This window comes from Motacilla alba, chromosome 4 (genome assembly GCF_015832195.1).
Source record: "Motacilla alba alba isolate MOTALB_02 chromosome 4, Motacilla_alba_V1.0_pri, whole genome shotgun sequence".
Taxonomy (NCBI): Eukaryota; Metazoa; Chordata; class Aves; order Passeriformes; family Motacillidae; genus Motacilla; species Motacilla alba.
In genome coordinates this window covers 16,929,157-16,952,333 of record NC_052019.1, presented here as the reverse complement: position 1 = coordinate 16,952,333, position 23,177 = coordinate 16,929,157, and the positions used below count along the sequence as shown (strand labels likewise).

General features: G+C 36.0%; 1 protein-coding gene across 4 annotated transcripts in view; it reads left to right on the top strand.

The window, feature by feature from the left end:
- Window positions 1–23,177, top strand: part of KCNIP4 (potassium voltage-gated channel interacting protein 4) — a 390,761-nt gene that overhangs the window by 116,015 nt on the left and 251,569 nt on the right. The gene's annotated exons all lie outside the window — the stretch shown is intronic.

Below are 23,177 nucleotides of genomic sequence, written 5' to 3'. Positions count from 1 at the left end.
GCCTAGATTTTTCCAAATTATGCATTTAAACATCACTTATTTTGTCTCCTTGCAGGGTAGGTTTGTACTTGCAAAACTGATGCTATGTACTAAAATTTCAATTTTTTTTTGAAAAGATTTTTTAACAATAATCTTGAAAATAAATCTTTTCTTCACAGTAGCACCTATATATATAGCTTTGCTTTTGCTACTTTCTGGTAAGTCCTTTATAGTCTAGGAAATTTAGGTCTTGTAGTACTCAAAAATGTACAGCCCCCCTACTATAACAGTTCAGTATGATTGCTCTTCAATTATTTTTTATATTTCTGTAATAATTCAAAACATTTTGTTTGCTTTTTTGTGGATCTGCTGCTAAGCTAATGTTTTCTTAGACCTATGAATTACAAGAGTATGTTTCCATTTTTCAGTACTTGTAGTACTTGATTCATCACCCTATGGTGTGAGGTAAATTTGGTTTTCCTACCTGCCTTATATTAAGTTGGCTGGTTTGTTTCATCTGCCTGCTGTCTTTGATCGCTTCATCCCTGGTCACTCAGTTCCATGTGGTCCTTCTGCAGTTCTTCCACTAACCCTTCACTGAATATCACCAGTGGATTTTTCTGCCTTCTTTATTCGTCCTGTCTTTCGGGACCCTTGTGAATATGCTGAACATTTGGAGCTTTGGCATTTGCCTTCTAGGGACTCCTTCACAATAACTTTCCTCTGATGTGATGTCACTGCCTGTAACTACTGCATTTCCTGCCTTTGTCCTTTTTTTTTTTTTAATGTATCATTAAAGACTGGTAGACTCCTAAAAGTAGTGCATCCATATCAAGAGGTCCTACACATCCTGACGGGGAACTAATGCCTGAGACCCGCCTCAAAAGATCAGTGTTCTCCTTACAACCAGTGGCAGCTGCCACTCATTTGTTTAAATGAATTTAAAACTCTTGGGATTTTTTGACCTTTTCTCTTTGCTTTCTACTAGAATAACAAGGTATTAAAACACATTACCAGTGCATCTATGTAAGCCACTGTGAATTTCTTCTAAACAGAACAAGAGGAATGACTGTTGCTCCAGTGCTTTGTGAGACTCAGTAATGCCTTTCAAGAGATTCTTCCGTGGGTGCTACTGGCAATCATTAAGATCTGTCATTCTAAAACAGCACTTAGTTGAGTAGATAGAATGTGAAACTGATTTGAGACTGATTGTTTCACCACCAATTCCCTGACAAGGACAAGCTGGTTCAGCTCATGGGTAAGTACGATGGGACCTTGGTGCCTACATTCTGCTGAAGTCCAAGAAAACTGTATAAAACTGCTGCCTGTGCTTTGATCCTTTCCAGTCCTGGGGCAGAAGTCATTCTGGTACAATTAAGTAGCTTGGTATCTGCCTTATGATGTAGGATTAAAGACTTAGCATTCCAGCACTGGATTCCTGAAAAGTCCAATCAAGAAAATACGTCAAAGGCATACAAATGCAAAAGTGCAGTAGCACATGACTCAATACAGAGAAAAGTTGCCTGGACAACTCTCTTTCAGAAGGGAATGATAAGCTGCTTTAATATAATTCTACAGCAGTCATAGCCTTTCCTCATCCCAGCCAGAGGCTGGAATACCTTTCTCGGAAGGTCACCTTCCACATAGATTCTTTTTACAACCCAATTTGTTAACCTCTTCTCTCAGGCAGTCTGTTGCACAGTATCCTGTCTCCTAGTGACACAAAAAACCCCCTACTGGGGCTACTAAAAATTCATCATGTGTAATTTGTTGTAGATTTTTTTTCCTTGCTGCCTCCCCAGACTGAGAGCAGTAGCTGTTGGAAATTGAGTGCTTAAATTACATGGCAAAGTATGATAAATTTCCAGGCATGGAACTGTACCAACTGCCAAACTAAACTACTCATTTTCATTTCAGTCGGTCATAAAAATGCAATCAAACGTCCTGAATCCCAGATGGAAGTTTATAAAATTTAATTTGTTTGACTCTGTACCATTTAAAAGAAAAAAAAAATTATTCTAGAAGTCATGATTTTTTTTTAAGCACCCGTTGCACTTAGGTCATTGATTTTACTAGATAATATTTACTCTGCTTTGTATTTTTCTTTTCAAGTTGTATTTTAAGCTATTTCATTATGCATCAAAATTTGAAAAATAATTTTCAAGAAAATAGCAAATGTGAAGAATTCTGCCCATCCTTTAAGAGTTTACGAAGTCAACTATAGAAATTGCAGTAAACCAGGTGTTGGTTTTGGTGTTTGCGGATTTTTTGGTTTTGTTTTTTACTTGTTTGTATTTTTGTTTGTTTGCTTGTTTTATTTTACAGTGCTGCTGACAAGAGGGCATCCACCTCTCACACTGATGCCTGTGAATGCCCCTTTGGTTTCCAGCTGGTCACAGCTGTCCTTCATGCTGCTGAGCTGTTGTAGTGCAGACTGGGATTCCAGAAGGCAAACCCCTTTGTCACTGTAGATAGAGTGGACAAGTTGAAGTGCATGGCCCTGAACTCAAGATCAGTGTTCTGATGTTTCCATTTCTATAGAAAGGCAGTGCTGAACTGCAGTGGGAAAAAAAAAATCTGAAAAATATTTCCCATGAAGGCCCTTTTGTACTCCACTCTTTGTTTATTTCTTGGTCTTCTTAAGAACATGTGAATTTGGCTGTGGTTTCTGCTTTTTTTTTTTTTTCTATGTCAAGGTATGAAGTGATGTTAAAATAACAGTTTGTTCCTGCTTGATGTTAAAATAACAGACTGTTCCTGCTCTCAAACACATAATTAGACAGCAGGGAAGAGAATTATTTTCAAAACCCAAAGAATAGGTCCCCAAATGGATGTCAATTACTGATATAAAAAGTATGTAAGCTGTCAAAACTGGTGACTGTTTTTTTGTTTGATATCTCTTATGATGTATAGTAAGGGTTTTCTCCTGGAAACTGTTTCTTTATGTTATAGAGAAAAAGGGTTTCAATGGTAGGAAATGGTATCAGTATTTTTTTTTCTTTTTTTTCTTCAACTTGCTGAATTAAAAGTTCTTTTTTTATGCTAACTTATTTCTGTATTCATTAGATAAATCGGTTTTAGGAGAAAATTCAAGGAGTTAAGTAAAGTTCATACTAGGAAAAATGCAAAGAATGTATTTTAAACATACTTAAAATGTTTCATTAGAAATGTCTCCAGCATGCTATAGGCTATGGAAGTAGTTGTGTATTTGCTGATAGGAAAGCTCAGGCATGGAGTTTCTTTAATTATCTCATTAACATTCCAAACACTTTATTAAGGTTTTATTCCTAAATATATATATATATATATATATATATATATATATATATATATATATATAATGCTCTTGTGGAATACTTCTCTAAGTTAGTGCAAGGAGAAAAATTGGATGCAGATTTCCTTGTGCTCTATTCCAATGGTTTTGTAGTATACATCTAATTTCCACAGGTCCTGTATAGTGATATCTATATTTTCAAAAGAAGACCTACAGCCCCTGGTTTCTACTCAGTTAAGAAATAGAATTGAACAAAGAATTCTAAAAAAAAAAGAAAAAAAAATTGCTAAACAACTTTGGAAAAAAGTTTCAAAGTATATCCAACAAACAATTCTTAAAGAAGGGTTTCAAAATATATCCAAGCAGCATGTTTGCAGAATGTCCTTGAAGGACTCTGCTGAGATACTGTATAAATATGTTAATCTGCTTTCACCCCAGAAGTATCTTTTCTTAAAGAGACTGTTCAGTTTCCATCTAGTATGTTTGTTGTTTAATGTTAAATAGAGATGAAGGGTTCAGTCCTTCACTGCTCTGGGCTTTGCCTCTGAGTGAAGTTCAGCAGATCTCTGCCATCTTCATTCAAGAGCTCTTTTACCTGACAAGCTCTTCACATTACTTACCTTTTCATTCTCTTGCCCCTGCGATGCAAGCAGTTACTCGATGGAGTAAAAGGTTTACTTTGCTTTTTAATACAGCAGTGGTTTTGTCTTTCCAGTTTGTAATTAGTCATACATTAAATTCACATATTCCTTAGCCAGTGCCTGCGAATCATGAGTTTAATTTCCTGACCCTTCACTGCTTTCCTCTTGCTCCTTTAGGCTTGTAAATTCAGACCACTTAAATACCACATTTGCTTTCAGGTTGTTATCACAAGCAACACTGATTGATAGTCCAGACTGGAATGACAATTGTTCAATGACCCTTTTGTAAAATCTTACAAAGTAATCCTTCTAAAAGAAGCAATTTGGACATAAAGGTTGGACTTCATGATCTTGGAGGTTTTTTCCAACATTTCTGTGACTCTATAAGTCATGAAAGATTGTGTATATGAAGCATTATTTGCCTCAAATTGTAGCGTTTTATTGTAGAGGATCGCTGAAATTGCTAACTTAATTTTTTTTCTATTGGTGTTGAGCTTTGGCTACAGGCTTTTTGACTTAAAGATAAGTATGTGGGAGCACTCTGTGGCTCTCTTTTCTGGCTCCACAGAAATGACATTTCATTATTTCACTTATGAGAATTGCTTTTGTTTACTTCATTAGTTTCATTTTTAATAATAAATGCTATTTAGAAATCCTTCTGAGCCAAGTAGACTTACAGTAGCCTCCTCCATTCTGCCTTTTAGGTAACCCACACTGGGTAATTGGAAGTTCTGTAGAAGATGCTTCCACATGATTATGTCAAATTTCTCAGTTTGGTTGCCCTGCTTCTTTTTTTCTTTTTTGTTTTTTTTTCTTTTTTCTTTCTTCTTTTTTAATTATGTGTCTTAATCAACAAGCCATTCTTACATTTCTGAAAAGCCTGACATAAACAGCAGGTCTTCTTGCAAATACTTTGAAAGTTAACAGGCTTGAGATTTTTGCTAGTTTATAATTTAGGCCTCTAACTCCTCTGAATTTTGGATAAAGAAACTTGCTTTGTTGATGAAAAGCTAGATGGTGAGAATACGTTAGAACTTTTGCATCTTTCAAAGCAGAACAGTTGATAAAAGTGCTTTGGCCATAGCTGTCCTTTCATGCAAACTGTGGATGCAAATGGATGTGGAAGGTGTGAGGGAAGAACATAATAAAAGAAGTATACAGACTCTTGCTCCTAGTGCCACTGGAATCAGGAATTTGTTTTTGCCTCATGCTTCTGTTTGAAAATTTTGGAGCGTGAATGCTGCCTACCCCTTGTTTTGGAAAACAAAGCACACTTATGGCTTTATAGACTGGGTGTTTCTACAGGCTCCTAGGAATAAAGCAACCCTATCACATTTAACAGCATCTCAGGGAAGGTGTCAGGTTGTTTCCTGAATGTGATAAAAAACAAGAGATTTATTTCTGCCTGTGTCTAGAAATTGGTGTCTGTAGCTTAGTTCAGCAATTGGAAAACTCTGATTCTGTTGGGTTGAGAACTGCCAGTCTCCTTGGTGTTGTGAAATCCCCACTATTAAAACAATAATTTTTATCAGGAAAACCACTTTTTTTACAATACTAGAGAACCTTATCACATCATATCAAGACAATTATTGTAATATAAAATTGAATATGGGACTCAGCAATCATGTAAGACTGAGGGATTTAAGGGAAAAAAATTAAAACTGAAAACAAAATATTTCCAAGTAGTTTTTTAATAAGGCAGCATAGTGAAAATCCAGAGAAAAAGTGCCAAAATTTTGTGACCTGCTTGTGGTAATGGCGTTATTATTTAATTACTTTCCCAGTATTTGATTAAAATTTCATTAGTAAGATATTTTGCCATTGTTTCACAATCTCTGCTAAATTAGGACTTTAAGTAGTTTTAATGCTTCTTACTTTAACCAAAGTTTATTGTTTTAGGAAATGAATTTGTCAAGGTGTCTTCCACATTCCATCAAATCCACAGAGGATGTCATGGTTAATGAGGGCACCATTTGAGCCATTCAGTTAATTGAGTAGATGCTGTGGCCATTTCTGTAAGGTGAACTGTACATCTGTTCTGTGTCATTTTAAGGATAACTTGAATTAGCATATCCTTTCACTTTGAGGCTACTACTGCTTTTTCAATATTTTTTTTTTCTTTTCTTTTTCACATATATACTTCCACAAATCTTTGCTTCCCCTGTGCTATTTGAATTTATGTAATTTGCCTGCTTAGCCTTCTGAACTGGTATATACATTAAGCAACAGTGCTGCAGTGGTTTGCATGCAGGAGTGGGGACATTGGTTCTGGTTGTACAGTGTAGTTTAAGAACAGCTCAAGGTTTGGCCATCACTGATTTAAAACCCGTGCTTGATACCAGCACACAGTGTGTTTTTGAATGGATTGCCATGGGATTCCTGTGTTCTGTCTGAGCCGTCAGAACACAGTCATGTTGAAACAAGCACAGGGGAAAGACTTGAGACAGCTGGTGCTACTGAGTTCAAGTGTAGCTTCATGTTTAGCTGGTACAGATAAAAATACAATTCTCTCTCTCCATCTCATATGAGAAATAAGGATATGTCACTGGAATGATTTTATGGGGAAAGAAAGGGGAATAAAGAGGTACATTTTACTGTCAAAAATTATCATTATTTCAAGCCCCTTCTTAAAGACACCATGCTATCCTTTAACAAGTAGTTCAACATTTCTGAGGAAACAGGAAGGAGGACAGTCTCAGCTGTAAGAAATAAAATGTCTCTAAGAAGGGGCTTAAAATAGTTATGATTTTTCACTGTAGAATGTACATCTTTTTCCCCCTTTTTTTGCCCTATAAAATTATTCCAGCCACATATCCTTATTTCTCATTTGAGATGTAAAGAGAGAGCAATGGTTGCAGGAAAATGTCTGAAAGAATTTAGCTATTAGCCAGAAAAAAATATTTCTTCTATATTTTATAAAAAGAAAAAAATTACTTTCCTTTAGAAATAGACTTTTGAGTATCCTAGACAATAACCTTCAGTTTGACAATACAATTCAAAATGCATCAAAAGTTGTTTCAACCACAACCTGCAAATACAAGATTAATGCAAGTAAGTTACAAGGTTTACCTTATGATCTATTGTAAGTCTAACAAAAATGATGAATGAGACATGATAGAAAAGACTGGAGGAAAAATGTGAGTGAAGAAAAATGTGAAGAGTGTCCTGGAGCTCAGGGCTTTTAAGTAAATAGTATTACTTTTTATACTATTTATATGTAAAGTGAAAGAATAGCAATTATAAGCCAAGGAGAAGAGATGCTTCTTTGTGTTGACTGAAAAATGTCAGGGAACTGTTAAAGAAGAACCTGTGGTTTGTTTTGGAGAAGCAGGAAATGACAACTTCTCAGAAATGTGGTAAAGAATGAGGCTGATAAGGTCCAATAGAAAAAAAGCCCAAGCAAGTGGATGGTTGAGTAGATCCTTGGGAGGATCTCTACATGCAATGGACTCGTAGTACTGTTATTTAAGCAAAAAGAAAATTCCAAGATAACCTGTGAATTTCATTAGACTGCTTTGAGAGAACATCGAGGAGAACAAGGATTTATTAAGATTCAAGAAAACAGAAAATTTTGTTCCTGCCCTGAAGATATACAAGTCAAATCATATGTGAAGAAAAGGGACATTCAAGAATTAAGTCACAAAGTATATGCAAAGGCTTGCTGCATTGAATAGGGAAGCAAGAACTGACCACTAATGCGTTTGTAAAGCAAATTGTAACCCTGTGGTTGAATTCTTACTTTGCCGGCTAGAATAGAATAGTAAGTAGGACTGAAAAAAGGGCAAACTTCTGCATTGCATTTTTTTTGAAAGAATGCCTTGGTCAGCTGCAGCAGATCATTTACAGTGGGATCTATTGCTTTCTGAACTGATCACTGAGAATGTAAAAACCACATCGGAATGGATTCTCAAGTGTTTTGTTTTGTTTTTGCTGCTTCCAATGCACTGTTTTCAGGTTTCTCCCCATGCTCTCATTGCTCAGTAGCTGTTTTCTATACCAGTAATTAACAAGTAAAATCATTCTAGTGGAAGGTAGCCCTGGGGTTGGTATCTTCCAACCCAAAGCCTTCTATGATTCTACAATCTTAATTTCTCCTTAATAAAATATTTACTTGCATTTTCATAGGCAAATTGGCAAAATTTTGTTTCTGTATCCTTCCCATATTAAATATTGTGTATTAAAAAGAGTTATATAATTTAAGCCTTCATAGTAAATAGTTATACAACATAGTTGAGGTAGGAAAACAGTTAATTCCATTATGTGAGCAGGAAAACTTCTGTAAATACCAGGAGAAGTTGCAAGCAATGGCCAGTTTTCCTGGGGAGTTCTCAGATCCATAATGGGTAAAAAAATAGTTTATCTGCATGTCCCAGTTCCTGAATAGTTTAGAAACAAATTTAGATTTTAAAGTCAAGAACTGCTCAACATTGTCTTTTTTCCAGCACTCATAACTTTTGAATAAATTTTTGGATACTCTAGGGCATTCTCCATGTACTGCTGTTTCTTTTTCCACCTCAGCAAAGGAAACAGTTATGATGGATGTGAATCTGTGCAGTAACTTTCCAGAGGGGATCTTAGGCTGTGTGTGCTTGGCTCTGATTTCCAGCCAGGAATCTGGCTGAGTTCTGCTGGAGACTGTAGATAAGAGCAGGTTCAGAGACACGCAGCCTCCACAGAGATGCTTGCTGCTATTAGTCAATCTTCTCAGTGATGAGTTCAATTGGATTAAAAACCTGTGCTTCTCAGGTGCTGTGGAAAGAAGCTTCTTGAAAGAAGTCTGCTACTTTGCTTGCAGAGTCTTCCATCCCCTAATCACTCCTCTGCTTTGATGAGGGACACACAGAAGACGGTTTGCTGTTCCTACCTGCAGTTATATAAATATAATTTTTAATTTTCACCCTCATCATGTTTTGTCTTAATTAATCTTTAATGGCAAATTAAGTTTATTTCTTCTGTGCCCATGTTTTTCTCTGCAGAGTCTTTATCTTAAAATATATACCACATATATCAGTGAACGAATGGCTCAATAATATGGGTTAAAGCTGGTTTTGCTCATTTTAATTTTCCTCTATAGTCTCATTTGTACTATGCAAAATAGGGCAGGGGGATCATATATCATGAAGATAAACCTGTCAGAGCAACCCAAAGATATCCTTTTAGGAAAAAAAACCCATTTTAATAAAATAATAGATATGCAGAAAACCCAGCAGAGTGGTTTTACAGAAATTGCCGTAATTCAGTCAGGCCTAGTTTATCTGTATTTATATTATATCTGTATAGCTGTAGCTTCTATATAGGATATTTTGGTAATGAATTTTGATTTTTTTCCCCTTTTTCATTTTTTTTCTTCATCTTAGAGGATTCTAGTTTTACTCTTTCGGCTAGTGAAATGAAGAGTAACAGCCCAACTTTGCATTTTCTCAGACCTTGTATTAGCCTCTGTTAGTGTATGGCACAGTATAGCTGCGGATCAGTTTTCACTTGTTTATCCTTAAAGTTAAATAAAATAATAGGATATAAATATCAGGTAGTATCTTTATATTGTCCAGCAATTTCTTTTGGAGTGGATTATTTTAAATGTTGCTCTCGTCTTGAACTCAGCTGTGGGTTCTAAGCTTATGTGCATTCGTTATAGTGGTACAAGAGAGGGGGTAATTCTGGCCTTTTTGGTTTTTCAATTCCTTGCATGCATGGCTGACACTTAAGAAAACTAGAAGCAACTTTGCATCTTTATGTGCAGTCATTCTTTAGGCAACTTTACTTTTCTCTGCTTGGAAAGGGAGGGTAAGCAACTGGGAGCACATGGATGGCAAATTCAGTTTGTGGCCAGCTCGTGCTTTTGTGGTTGGGGTTATGTGGTTCATAACCATTCTAGCAGATGTGTCACAGCAGGCTTTTTTGATAGCATGTGAGACCACATTCACATAGGTATGCATGCATAAGCTAACAAAAATCTCAGGCAATTTTTTTTTTCTTATTCTTGTGGAAAGTGGTAAAAGAATTTCAGCAGATTTTTCTTGAAAAGTAATGAAAAATTGAACAGTATAGAAAAATACTGCTCTGTGCCTTAATTTTTTTTCTTTTTTTCCTTGAATTGATTGTGGCTTGAACTGCTAACTCCTGGCAATATAATTCTTATAAATGCACTCCCTTTAGCCTGCTGATATTGAAGGATGAGTTCTGGAAGAGCATACACTGCAAAAACAATAATTTCCATTAACCTAAGAAAGTTTTGGGGTAGGATTTGCGTGTTTGGGTGTATTTACATTTTCTTTCTCTTCTTCTTTTTTTTTTTTTTTTTTAAGCACTGCAGTCACTTTGTCCTTTTTACCCTCTTCCTAGAAAAATATGAATTATCTTTCTCGCTTTCTCCTCTAGGAAATTTGTTTTATTTGATAAGGAAAAGGAAATCTGAGGGTCAGCTGTGGCAATATTTCAGCCTTTCTGATATTTAGTTGGTTAGCAGATAAAGACCAACAGAATTCATCTCCTCCATGGAGCCTTTGAGGTAAGATTACTGTGTTCCTTGGAGCAGAATACATGACTTACAAAAATTTGGAAACCACATTTTATTTTTTTATATTAATGTCTATTTTTTTGTATTAATGTCTTGTAAGATGACTTCATAGTCCTATATGGGAAGCCACTTCGTCCAAGGTGAATTCTATCATAAAGTGTAAGATCAGGTCTATTAATTACTCTGCAGTTGGTTTTCAAAAAGCACGTTATTATTTTCTGACTTAATGTAAAAAAATCCATCTTACTTATCTGTTATTAGTATTATTTATGAATCCCAATGACGGTGCACTAGCAAATGTGTTTGTCTCTGTAGTTGTAAAGACATATGCAACATTTATACATTGAGCATTTAGCATCTGTACAATTTGCTGGTAATATAATCAAGCACAGATGCTGTCATAGAATTTATCCAGTGAAAAGATGAACAATTATTTTCTTGCACTTAACAGTTGGTTTGGCAGCAATACTGACTCCTCCTCACTAGAACTCCCAGAAAGCTCAGTTAAAAGGCTTAGAGGCAATGTGCAATACCCAAGTTAGGATAAAATCACTTCACAGAAATTAAGATGACAGCATCTGGTAGATTATTGCCTGCAAAAAAGAAAACTGCAGAACTGCCTTGAGCCACTTTTGATCGGGAAATGTACATTAGTTTCACATGAATTGACTTATTTTTCAAACTAGAAGGATTTTTGTTTGTTTGCTTATGGAAATTACAAGTGTCACTGAGGATTATCCAAGTCTAGCAAGTCAAAGATAATAAATAGTATTTTAAGTCCTCTGATAATTTCAGTCACTTTTCAGAATATTTAACATTTCATAGATCTTGCAGTGCATTCTTTTGAGTAATATTAAAGGCCGTGGTCCACAGAATTGGCAGTTCCACTGTCTTCACTGTGGCCAAACCTCTGATGAGAGAGTTGAGTTGCACAAAGGGGTCACTTTGCACGTCTTTTGATTACAGGCATAGTATTTCCTTCAGGATTTCAGAACTGTGTCATCCTTAATCACTCCATTGATCTTGTGTGGCTTGCACAAGGGGCCAAATTTCCACCTGCTATCTAGGAGGCTGGAGATGTCTAAGAGCTTACATGATGAATGTATGTCTGGTTAACATTTGAAATATTCAACAATGTAGGCTGTTTGACTGCTTTAGGCTGTTACATTCCAGCATGAAGTTGAGCAGTCATTGGACAGAAAATTTTGATGCACACACATCACTGTTTTGTGCATGCACACATTCAGATACAAAGTAGGTTTCAAGACCTACAGGTCTTTAACAGCTGAACTGTTAAAAAGAGAAATTTGGCTTTCTGGGCGGGAATCAGCTCCCCTGCCTTTCTGCACTGAGGAGGGTCCAGTGACCTGCCTCTCTGGAGTGGAAATTATGCTGTCATGGCTCCATCCTAGTGTCAACACAGGACACTGCTCTCTGCTTTCCACTTGACTTTCAACTTTGCTCTTAGTGTTTATTTTTTTCCTTACTTAGCTGAAACAGCATTTGTTTACTGTCTTGGCTGGAAGATATTTTTCTTCCTTTTCCATCTAGTAATCAGTCTAAGTCAGAAAAAATGTTCTTTTTGCTGTTGTTAGTCATTTCAGCATGACTGCATTTGTGAAGATCTGGCAGGACACAAGACAGTTTCTCAAAGGATACTGACAAAGGGAACTGAAATTCCCCTGGTTTCTCCTGGTTTTGGCATTTCCTGAGGATCTTTAAAAGGCCCTCCATCTTCACATGTAGCTTAGTTCCCCATACACTTCCCAGCATCTGAATTGCATGTATGTGCGATTTAAACGAGCTGACTTTTTTAGCAATGAAAGAAGAAGAAGAGGCTGAGAGGATTAGGGCGCTTTCCAAGGCTAAAGAATCTAGGGGTGGAAAAAGAGAGAGAAAGCAAGAGCAACAAAATAACACCAGATGCAGAAAGGATGTCCTGGTAAAGACAAAAATATGCAAGTAAAAAAACCAAAAACAAACAAAAACCAGAAAGAAATAAAAGTGGGAAAGACATACAATGTAGAAAAGGGGATCCAGTTTGACTTTTCAGATAAATAAAGTCCTGTAACTTGCACCCTTTTTTCTTTTGTATGACTGTACCCAAAATCCACACTTTAGGAACTAGGTCCTTCATCATAAAGAATGCTCTTTTCCATTTGAACTGTTCTGTTTATTTCAATTAGCACAGGTGACCGAATAAGTTTGGTCATTCACCTGGGCTCATCAGTTGAAATTTTCAGGTTTTCATTTTTATGTAAAGACTTTCCATAGCAAAAGTTCCAGCTCAGTTACAGCAGCCTCTTCTATCTGGTACTACAGGTCGTGCTTTCTGCACCCCCATTAACAATTTTCTGCACATGCTGGAGTTAAAAGAATTTTTGAAGTAAAAAAAACCAATGTTGAAATAGGAAAAACTTGGAATAACTTTTATCTTCAAACCCCTGTTGCAAATATGGCCCTTTACTTTTAAGAGGATAATAATATGTTTCCTTGGGTTTTCAAGATAATCATAAGACCTATGTGGGTTATATAAGCTTTCTTGAGAGACCTAATAATCCATGGGAGACAACTGCCTGTTGAGATTAATCCATTTTTATTTTTTTGAAGGCATAAAAATATGAAGGTTTTCCATTTAAGCCTTGGAGTTAGATGTAGTATGCATTGAAAAACTCTCTTTTTTTTCCCTCCTGCAAAGTTGAAAAAGACATTTGCAATTATGGTAATGTGCTCTGGATGAGCTTTTTTTGGAGGGGGGATGGGATAGTTGAAAGACTAGATTACATACACTTATACCTGCTTGATTAGAGATAAAAATAGTATCTCCTACTGATAAACTGTTTCATCACACAGCAGTATCTGCTGGGGCACATTTTCAAGCTATTAGAATTTCAAAAGTCTATGAACCTCACTTCAGGAATGGTTTCCTTGCTGACATGTACCATTTGAATGTAGGTAGATAGAAAATAATGTTCTGGAGATACACCACAAACAAATGAACCTTGTTCATTTTCCCCTTCATGGCAGAGTCTTGGTCCTATCCAGAATTATGGTAGCAAAACTGTCTACAGCCAAGATTTAGGAATAATTCATCTGTCAGTTTGTTTTCCTATTACATTTTTTGCATAATTGTCCTAGCCTTTCACTTTCAATTTATCTGGTTTAGCCCTTTCACTGTGGTAAACTAAGCTGTTCTTATTGGTATAGAAGATGTCAGTATATATATTGCCCTACTTTCTAAGGAATGATTCTTTCTGGCAATAGGAATCATGTGGGAGACATCTCATATTTTATGTGATGAAAAAAAGTGTATTTCACTTCTGTCATAGCTAAGAAAGGATAGTGAATTCCCTTGAAGGATATATTTTCAAATACTGTGTTAACTGCTTTGAACTTGATACTTTCAGTGTGTTGCAGCCCTAGGAATGCACCCACAGAAAATCTACAGGTTGTCAAAGTAATTTTGGTTTATATGTTAGCACATTTGGTCAGATGGCCTTTTTTAATAAGTCGACTAGATGGTGGTGTGCAGGTACCAAAACACAAAGCATGGATATGGATTTAGAATATTTCACACTAGTATCTTCAGGAACAGTGATGGTAACAGTCCGTTTTGTTGGATAATGCTGATTTAATTTTATTCATTCGTTCTCTTGGAATTTGTATTGGTAGAGAAATTTACATGGCTAGTGAATGTTTGGATTCTTCAAATTCTCTCTGTCATTGGATTATTTTCCTTTTGGGGTTTAGCTCTTGAACTACAGAATACATTCTCTGAATTTCAGAAGATGCTTACTAAAACACAGCCATCAGATTAACACTGTTTGTCTAATGTAAGAATTAACAATATCAATGAAAGCAGAACATCTAAAATTAAATTATTTCAGGAAATATTGCATGTGGTGAGGAATGACTTAGTAGACTTTAACTAGAGGACAGTTCTGAGGACACAATTAAATTTATCACATAAAAATGGCTAATTTTTTTACCAGGCAAATGATACTAAATAGAGACTATGCAGTATAATCTTGCCACTTGAATTTGTTTACGAAGCTGTTTAAATATGAAAGTGAATCTAGCAATATTCTGGAATTGGTTCATTGCTATTACAGCAAATGAAACGTGCAGGCTTGGGCACAGTAGTTGATGGAATTGGCTGAATTTCCTGAAGGAGAAGGCAGGGTTGAAATGTGGAGACTCTACGTAGCTTGTTAAGAGAGTGACATCATCGGGCACTTGCAGGGGGTAAGGAGGGTAGGAGGGCTCCCGTATTTCCCCAAAAGGGAGGGAATGTGGTTGAGTTGTTTAAACGCCCATTCACAGTGATGCCATCTTAATGTGACATTGTACTTCCCAGTTACATACCTTTGGTTATTGGGTGTGTTTCACAGGACCTAGGCACTTTAGAACCCTGGCATCTCACTGATAGGGGCTGGGCTGTGAGGACCTTTCATACTTCATAGATGTTGGAGTTTAACTGCCACAAAAGATAATTACATTTTGTGGGGGTTTGTTTTCCCCTAAGACTTATTTCTGTGCAATATCTTTGCAAAATGTCCCCAATTTTTGTTTTTAACTCCATATTAGGATCTGAATGGTTTGAATATATCAATAAGAGGAAGTTCTTCCATGAGAGAGTCATAGGCATCTTTAAGGAAAAAAAAGAGGTAAAAATACTGAAATTGCTCAATTTCTTCTTACAACAATAGTGTTGTAAGAAATTATGAATTACAGCAATTGTGATACAACCTTGCAATCAGATCACATTTTTGGCTTCTCTTCGGAGGATGTTATTTGCCCAGGACACGTTTTCTTATGTCACTGCAATCTTTATCTGCTTTTCTAAGCCAGCTGCTATCATAACTGCAAACCACCCCAAATGCAGATGCAAGTGAATGGCTTCCCCAGAGGCACACTGCTTCTAAAAAAAGAGAAGCAGTAAACAGGAGAGTAATGTTCTTCAGGGATATCAAATGCCTTGCATTTGAAGAAGGAGCATCCTCTGAGGAGCAGAAGCCTGTATCATGAGTATAACTCTGCTTTGTTTTGTATTTACCCACCAGCCTGCTCTCCAGTTTTCAGTTACTTCAGTGTTCCTTGTATTTATTTTCCAACACACAAATATTCTGTGATTCACAGTGAGATTTGAAATTTACAAGATCAATTCAAACCAAGTGGATTAAATAGTAAGTTACTGAAGAGAGGAAATAAAATTTAACTAAGGTCTTAATTGTAAATCAGTGGTAGAGACAAGAACCCACCCACCAAGCCATAGGTTTAGGTCTGACCTTGCATGTAAATTGAGCAGAATTGTCCAGACACAATCAATCCTGCCTTATTTTTAACTCCTCAGGGAGCTCCATTACTATATTGAAGTGTAGGTATAGAAAGAGAATAAAGAAACCTCTGTAATTAATTTTCAATTAGCCTACTGCTATATACAATGTACCTCTTTCATCACTCCATTTTCTTACAGATCTTTAAGTTTTGCTTTGTAAAAATTATTTAAATGCAATAATAAATTTTCTTCTCAAGTGTTATGCCTTATTTATCAGACTCAGTTTCTCAAATATCCTTTACACTGTTTAAGGAATGCATACAAAAAGTGGAAGAAAAACACTGATTTGGAGCAAATTTAATGTTAAAACCAGACTCCCAAGTATCCTTTTAAATAACTTAGGCTCTTCTACTGTGTATTCCCACCACTACACAATGACCTCCAGCACTTTCCTATTTTTAGAAAGATTCTAAGTGTGGTTTTAAGATAGCACTGTTTTATTTGCACTTTGAAACATATTAAATGGTACCAGGATTTGTAGGACACAGAGTAATGTTGGATCTCATCTACAATGCAAAAAAAGAAACAGGTGTTAGCAACTGCAGTATGAATATTTTCTTGCACTATTTCTTTGTCAAGCAGGTATTTATAGTTTAAATATGCTCTTAATTTTTGCATTCAAGGTTTCATGCAGCTCCCCTGGATACAGTGATCCTAGATCAAGCCTGAAATGTTTATATGAAAGCAGTGTGGTAGCATTGATACCCTGTGATTACCCAAACAATGTTGTAGGCTGCAAAAAGGAGCCACAGGCAGAATAATTTCATTTCTGTAGGTACAATGAACTGGATTAAGTTCTCCTGGTTACACTAAGACTTCAGGGATTCTCTAAATTGGTTAGCACTGAAGCACCAGAAGATCTCATTTAAGTGACTTTATCAGCTGGTACTGAAGATCAGGGCCAGAAAGAATCATACAAAACAGTGTACACAAGGCGGGGACAAATCCACACCAGTTGATGATGTTTGATGTCCTGCAGGTTTCAGGACACAGATTTGAAAGCTGGAATGAAAATGGCATTATTTCAATCCCATATACATGAAGAAGTAGTATTAATTGTGTCATCCTTTTTTTAATTCTTGGTTGCCCGATAGGCACAGTGTCCGAAGAAAGAGGGTGGTTTTGATTCTTCTGCTCTTCTTCAGATACCAATGTTAGGATGGTCTTTCAACTATCTGAAATCACAGTAGTTTTATGCCACTTTTAAATTGAGCTAATTTTGGGTATTAATGATTGATGGAAACTAATGGTCATTTAAGTTTTATGGAAAGGAAATAATTATTCAAGGAAAATGCATTAATTCAATTAGGGACAGTTATGTCTGTAATATTTTGAAGATACCACTGATAGGACAAAGAAAAACTCATCTTTGATTTTCAGAAGACTGGGCAACTTTTGCTTTCAGATTGCAAGCTAAAATTAAGACCTTGGAATACCAAAAAGGATATTGATAAGAATAATATTAATAAAAACAGCATGCGTCCCTTTATGCTGAAATGCTGTGTAGCTTGCCAGGCTTGCAGCTGAGTTCCTACAAAGATTATTTGCATCACCTGTTGCTTAAACTATATTACTCCTTTTGAATCTGGAAGTTGTGAGATACCAGTGAAAGTGTCCCAGTGCTTCTTCTATTGGATTTTGACTCAAGAAATTGCAGCTGTTAAGTGTCTTTCCACTGAGGCTCTCACTTTTAGCAGTGAGTCTCTTGTGATAATAAATCATCACATGTCCTTGCTGACATTATCTTAGCTAAAGGTTGTTTGCTCCCCTAGATTTATAAATATTAATATAGACACCAGGGTTCACTGTTCCCACAATTTTATGCAGTAAAGAGGAGTATGCAGAACCTCAGGCACTCAGTTGCCAGTGGACTTTAAGTGGCAATAGATTTTGTTTTGAGGTGGTTGTATTTTAGAAGGTCTTTGTAGCATTTTTCACAGCTTTTTAATGCTATCATTGAAATGATTGTCAGGTGGCTCCCAGCATTTAGGTATTACAGCACCGAGCCTGACAGAGTTCAAGATGTTTTTGGACAACACTCCTGGGCATATGGTGTGACTCTTGGAGATAGTCCTGTGCAGGGCCAGGAGCTGCACTCAGTGATCTTTGTGGGTCCCTTCCAACTCAGCTTATTCTGTGGTTTCCTCTGGGAGAATGACACTCATCCACCAGAGGCCATGGTTTGGTGCATGGGTGTAGCCCAAGAAGGATATGTAGGTACTGTGACACAGTGAATTGAAAAAAACTTTAAAAAACTTGCTTAAAAGTACAAGGCTTTCCCATTATTATTTACCTGCTATGGTATTATTTGTTGTTTCTATTATGAATTATTTGTGCAGTAGATTGTAATATTTATTGGGAATCTCATCTATAGAAAAAACATTTTTTTTTTTTTTTAGGTCAGTAGAGTTTGAATTATGGTAAAGTTCATCATACAAAATTAAACTTTATGCAGTTAAAACTTTACCACCATAGCTCTTCTAGTTGTGCACATGGCTTTTTGTTTACCATATTTAGGTCTAAAAATGTTGAAATGTAGTTGAAACACCAGAAAGAAAAGCTCTTCTCATTCTTTGTGGCTTTTCTGAAGGGAACAAATATAAAGTGTCTATATAGTATTTCAAAATGTATAATATTATATGGATGGCTATTTTTAAGGTATAGAGACGATCTCTTGAATGGAGCTGTAATTAATGAAGCAGTATACATTAGTGAATGCATGTAACATTTTATTAAGTCCTATTTTCTAGCTACTTAAATACATTTATACTTAAATATTTTTCTTCAGAATTTTAGTGGTAAATTTCACTTTATATGATAAACAAAGAGACTTCTATCCTCTCACCATGCAAACAGGTCATCATTATGTGTTGGATAATGAGGAAGCTTGAGCTGTAATTAGCCTGATCTTTACTCTCCAATTCAGTAGCCAAGAAGAGTATTCTAACAGCTTAGAACAATGCAAAGGTAGCCAACTGTAAGGTTTTATCTGTTTTTCACATTCTGGTGATGTAAATATTTGCCTGATATTGCATCTCAGTTGTTAAATATGTTCTTTACCAGTATTCATAGTGTAATGGTCTAAGAAAATATTTCACAGCAACTAAATACTTTTTATTCTTAATCTATTCTTATTCTTAATCTATTCTTATTCACTGATAACATTTTCTTTAGAGTCTGGGTGTTTGTGTGCATACCTGGAAATCTTAGCACATAGCAGTACCCCAAAAAATAACATGAATGCTCTGACCTGAGCTGCTCCTACTATGGAACTCTCTGCCTGGCCTGCAGTTCACATGAAACCTCCCTCTGACAACATTTCAGCCACTGCACAGCAGGTACTGGGAATGGAGTACTTGTAAAGATGACACAGAATCCCACTTAGAGACATGTCAGGTTTGTTAAACCCAGGGAGAGCTATTTCAGGTGACAGTAAAATATGAGTAGACAGCACAGTTACAAGTTATTATAGCAGAACAACTATGCTTAAATTGCACCAAGGTTGGAGTTAACAAGGTATTTGTTGCTCTTGTTTGTCTGCCTTGCTGCTCCTCTAAAGACAAGGTGTAGTTCTATTTCAGACCTAGCACGAAGTTTAATTTTTGCTGTTAGTTGGTTACTTTGTAACTGCTCACCAATTTCAGCTGTTACAGGCTTGCTTTGTTTTTCACCTGTAAACCCCTCTACCTGCTCTATACTGACAGGTAGTCTGGCCCTTCCTAATTAAAGGGCAGGTTCCCTTTCTAAGGAATGTAAGCATCATCTTATTTTACTAGGAGTTGTTTCTTGCACTCCCCTCCCCAGGTTTAACCAGGGAAATGCAAGACCTGAAAGTATTATTTCATGCAAGGTAGACAGAATTATCTAATGCATGGACATTTTCTACTCTAAGCATGTTTTATTGCTTTTTAATGCCAGCATGTTTGTTTAGAGATGTCTAATTTCACTACTGAATAGGAAACACAATTGAGAGTAAATGCCTGGATAGAAGAAATGGGTTTTCCTCTTGTTGGTTGCCATCTTTTTAAGGATGTATAAAGGTTTGAGGCCAGTTTCTTGGGTGACTACGGTGTTCTGGAACCAGCTGAGGAGAAGAGAAAATGAATAGCTTAATGGGGTACCCCATACATACCCCATTTTGTGCTGGACCTGTGTTTCTGTGAAACACTCTCTCCTGTGGTAGTGGTCATGGTCTCCCTGCCTAAGGCTGGCAAATCTCCATCACTCAGAGGATCCCAGCCTGGTCAGCTGAGAACATCTTTGATGTTATATGCCCTACTGCTTGATAGCTTTTTTCCCAGGGGAACAGCAAGGATTTCGTGGGAAGATCTGAGCACTTTCATACCTCAGGATGCTAGGCAGTTGTGAAAGTGGCTCTACAGGGAGGAATTGGATATTGTGGACAGATGGCTGCAAATTCCTGAAGGAGAGAGATTTAGATTCTGTCAGCATCTTTTCAGTGTGTCAGTGCTGTGTTGCAAAAATCCCTTACATTACTCTAATTTTCAACATTCTGATGTTTACTTTGTCTTTAGTTTAAGGTATGATTTACTAATTACTGAGTTTGCCAAGGAACATAGTAACAGTAGGAAGGTAATTAATGTATTTTAAGTTCCAGGCTTAACTGTGACACTGCGAGAAGAGCATCTATAGTTGCCTTCAACTCTTGTGACTTCTTGAAAGGCCACAAGCCCAGTAGAATATTTAGTTCATTATTGCAGTGAAACATCTCAAAAATGTGTGTATGTGTATATGACCAAAAAGAATGCATTCTGAAAATCTGAGGGAGCTATGTCAGTTTAGACAATAGATTTGGATGTAATAGATTTTGAAGATTCTGCAAAATTCAACATTTCCACAGTTTTTGAGGGCTTCAGTTTCCATCTAGAATCCTGACTTTTTAAAAGGTATTTATGAAGCTTGATTCACTCCATGGGTTTATATTGTATGTCTGCAAGTGAAGTGAGAGTATAATGTGCTAGATAAAGAATCAATTGAAAAGATACTGTAGAGATAGTACATAAATTCAGCTTGAGAGAATATCAGGTTTTTTTGTTAAACTAATAACCATGTTCAGTGAATTGAATCATTCTCCAAGATGACTGGCACCCTTTTAAAAGGTGGTTTATCAGTTTCACTTTTTATTAAATACAAAAATTGAGACACTGATACGTTGCAGTTCACTTTTCATTCTGTGTTTATCTCAATGGCAAAAAGAACAGGGTTAGTGTAAAAGGAATAAGTAAAGCAATGTTCGTTGAGACTTTTGTCATGAAAAAATTACTGTCTGCCCTTAAAAAAATTGCTTTCTGCTTCCCACATACATCAGGCTGCTTCTAAAGGATTTAAGGATAGACATGGGCTCTCCTGAAATAGACTTTATTTCATAGTTATCTGTCTACCTGATGCTGTTTCAATTGATCTTAGTCTAATTGGATAATCATATTCTTTTTTTTCTTTCCTTGCCAAATAAGTCATGCATGGTCCATTAAATACTGAGAAGAGGCCTAACTGTCATTGTTCAAAATTATTGTTCCATCGTAAAACTCTAAATACCCCCTCTTCCAGTTGTTGCACTGCAAACATAACTCAATCAGAAGAATCAGAACATTCAAGAGATTTAATGGACTTAAGAACAATAAGTTAATACTGAAATGTTTTCATTTTTAAGATACTAAGAAAAAACAGTTTCCCACTTGGCAGGAGTAAATGCAACCAAAATCAGATGTTGTGAAGAAATGGTGTTCTTGTATCCACAGGTGAGAACCCGTGCCAAAATAACTGCTGTGGTGCAAAAACCTTCTTTGTTACCAAGTAACAAACCTATTTTTTTTTCAAGTAGGTACGAGTGCTTAGTCCCAAGGAGAACAAATGTTCTCTTTAGTATGTTTCTCACCTGTGATTAGGTAAAACAAGCTTCAGATTTACATGGTGAAATTTAGGCTGTTAAAATAAGGGTAATGTTGAAGAAGGTTTTTAAAGTCTCTGCTGTAATCCCTATTAAAGGTGTATTTTGTTATTTTATTCTTTGGATTTTTTGCGTTATTAAAAATATTTCAGACCTAAAAAGAATGAACTTTTTCCACTGTAGCTGTTTTCTGGAAGATACTGACCAGACAATGTTAGAAAATGGAATCAGAATGCTCAAGGATGTTCTTGCAACTACCTCATTGTGCAGAAACTGAGTAGCTCAAACTCTGAGTAGATGTTTAAGCCATAGCATAGTCTGAAATATATGCTAGCCTTCTGTGAATTAGCTCTGGGACATGGCTTTTCTTTGCTCTCAGAATAGAGACACTTTCAAACAGAAACATGAAGGAGGGCAAAAAGGTGGTGCTTCAAAAAGCCAAATAGTTTGTATTGCTCAGTTGCTTCCTTTACACCCTACTACTTCAGCACACTTGTATCTAAATTATCTTTTAATGATTAGGTTTATGTCCTCGGAAAATAGCTTTTCATTGTCTACTTTGCTTTTCTAATACACATATTTATTTTTTATTCCTTGTTGGCTTTAATGAACTAGACTAGTGCATTTTAGACCTATTGAATCTTTAATTTTATGTCATTGCTTTTAAATAAATGTTTCTTTATATTTTTTGACAAGTTCAGCTATTTTGTGGAGCTGTCTGTTTAATCAGGAAACTTGACAATAACTTTTCTGGTTCGGTTTCTATCTTCTACTGTGTTTTGAAAAGTTTATCTAGAAAGTCATGAATATGGTAATTTCTATTTCTGAGCAGCTTTTTTTATGCTATTTTTGTTCCGCAATAGTTAGATGTATAGTTCTAAGTGAGTAGGCACACTGTGAGCACAAGATGGAGAAATGGCTTTCTTATAAAAAAGTAAGCTGTAAAATGAAAATCATTAAATGATAATAATACAGTAATCATGTTTCTAAATTTTGCAGTGTTAATTCAAGCATCTAATTCTAGTGTGACACAGTACTTCTTAACAAGGAATAATTTTCAAACAGAGTTAATCTTCTAATGGAGGATAGCTGTCACTTAAATTTTTTGCATGAATGATTTGCAAGGAAAGAAGAACTGTAAGAAAAAAGTGCTAAGTAGAAAAGGAGGACATGCAGTGTGAGTGGGGTGAAGGTCAGAAGAGGATTTCAGAAATACTGTTTTTTACTGTAGTTCTTTTCAGAAATTCTTGCTTTTTAGATCAGGAAAAAGAAAATATGTCTAACTAAAAAGAGAATATACTAAAAACCTCAGCCAAACCTTCAGAATAAATATCACGATATAGCAATGAGAAGGGCAAAAAATATTTTAAAGTATAATTATGACAAAATAATGAAAAGAAAACATAACAACAGTTGTATCAGTCAAGTGTTCAGTGAAATTCATACATTGACTAGTCATGAAAAGCATAGGAGAAATTGAGGGTAAATTTAATGTGATCTTTCCTTGTCATGGCTTTTTA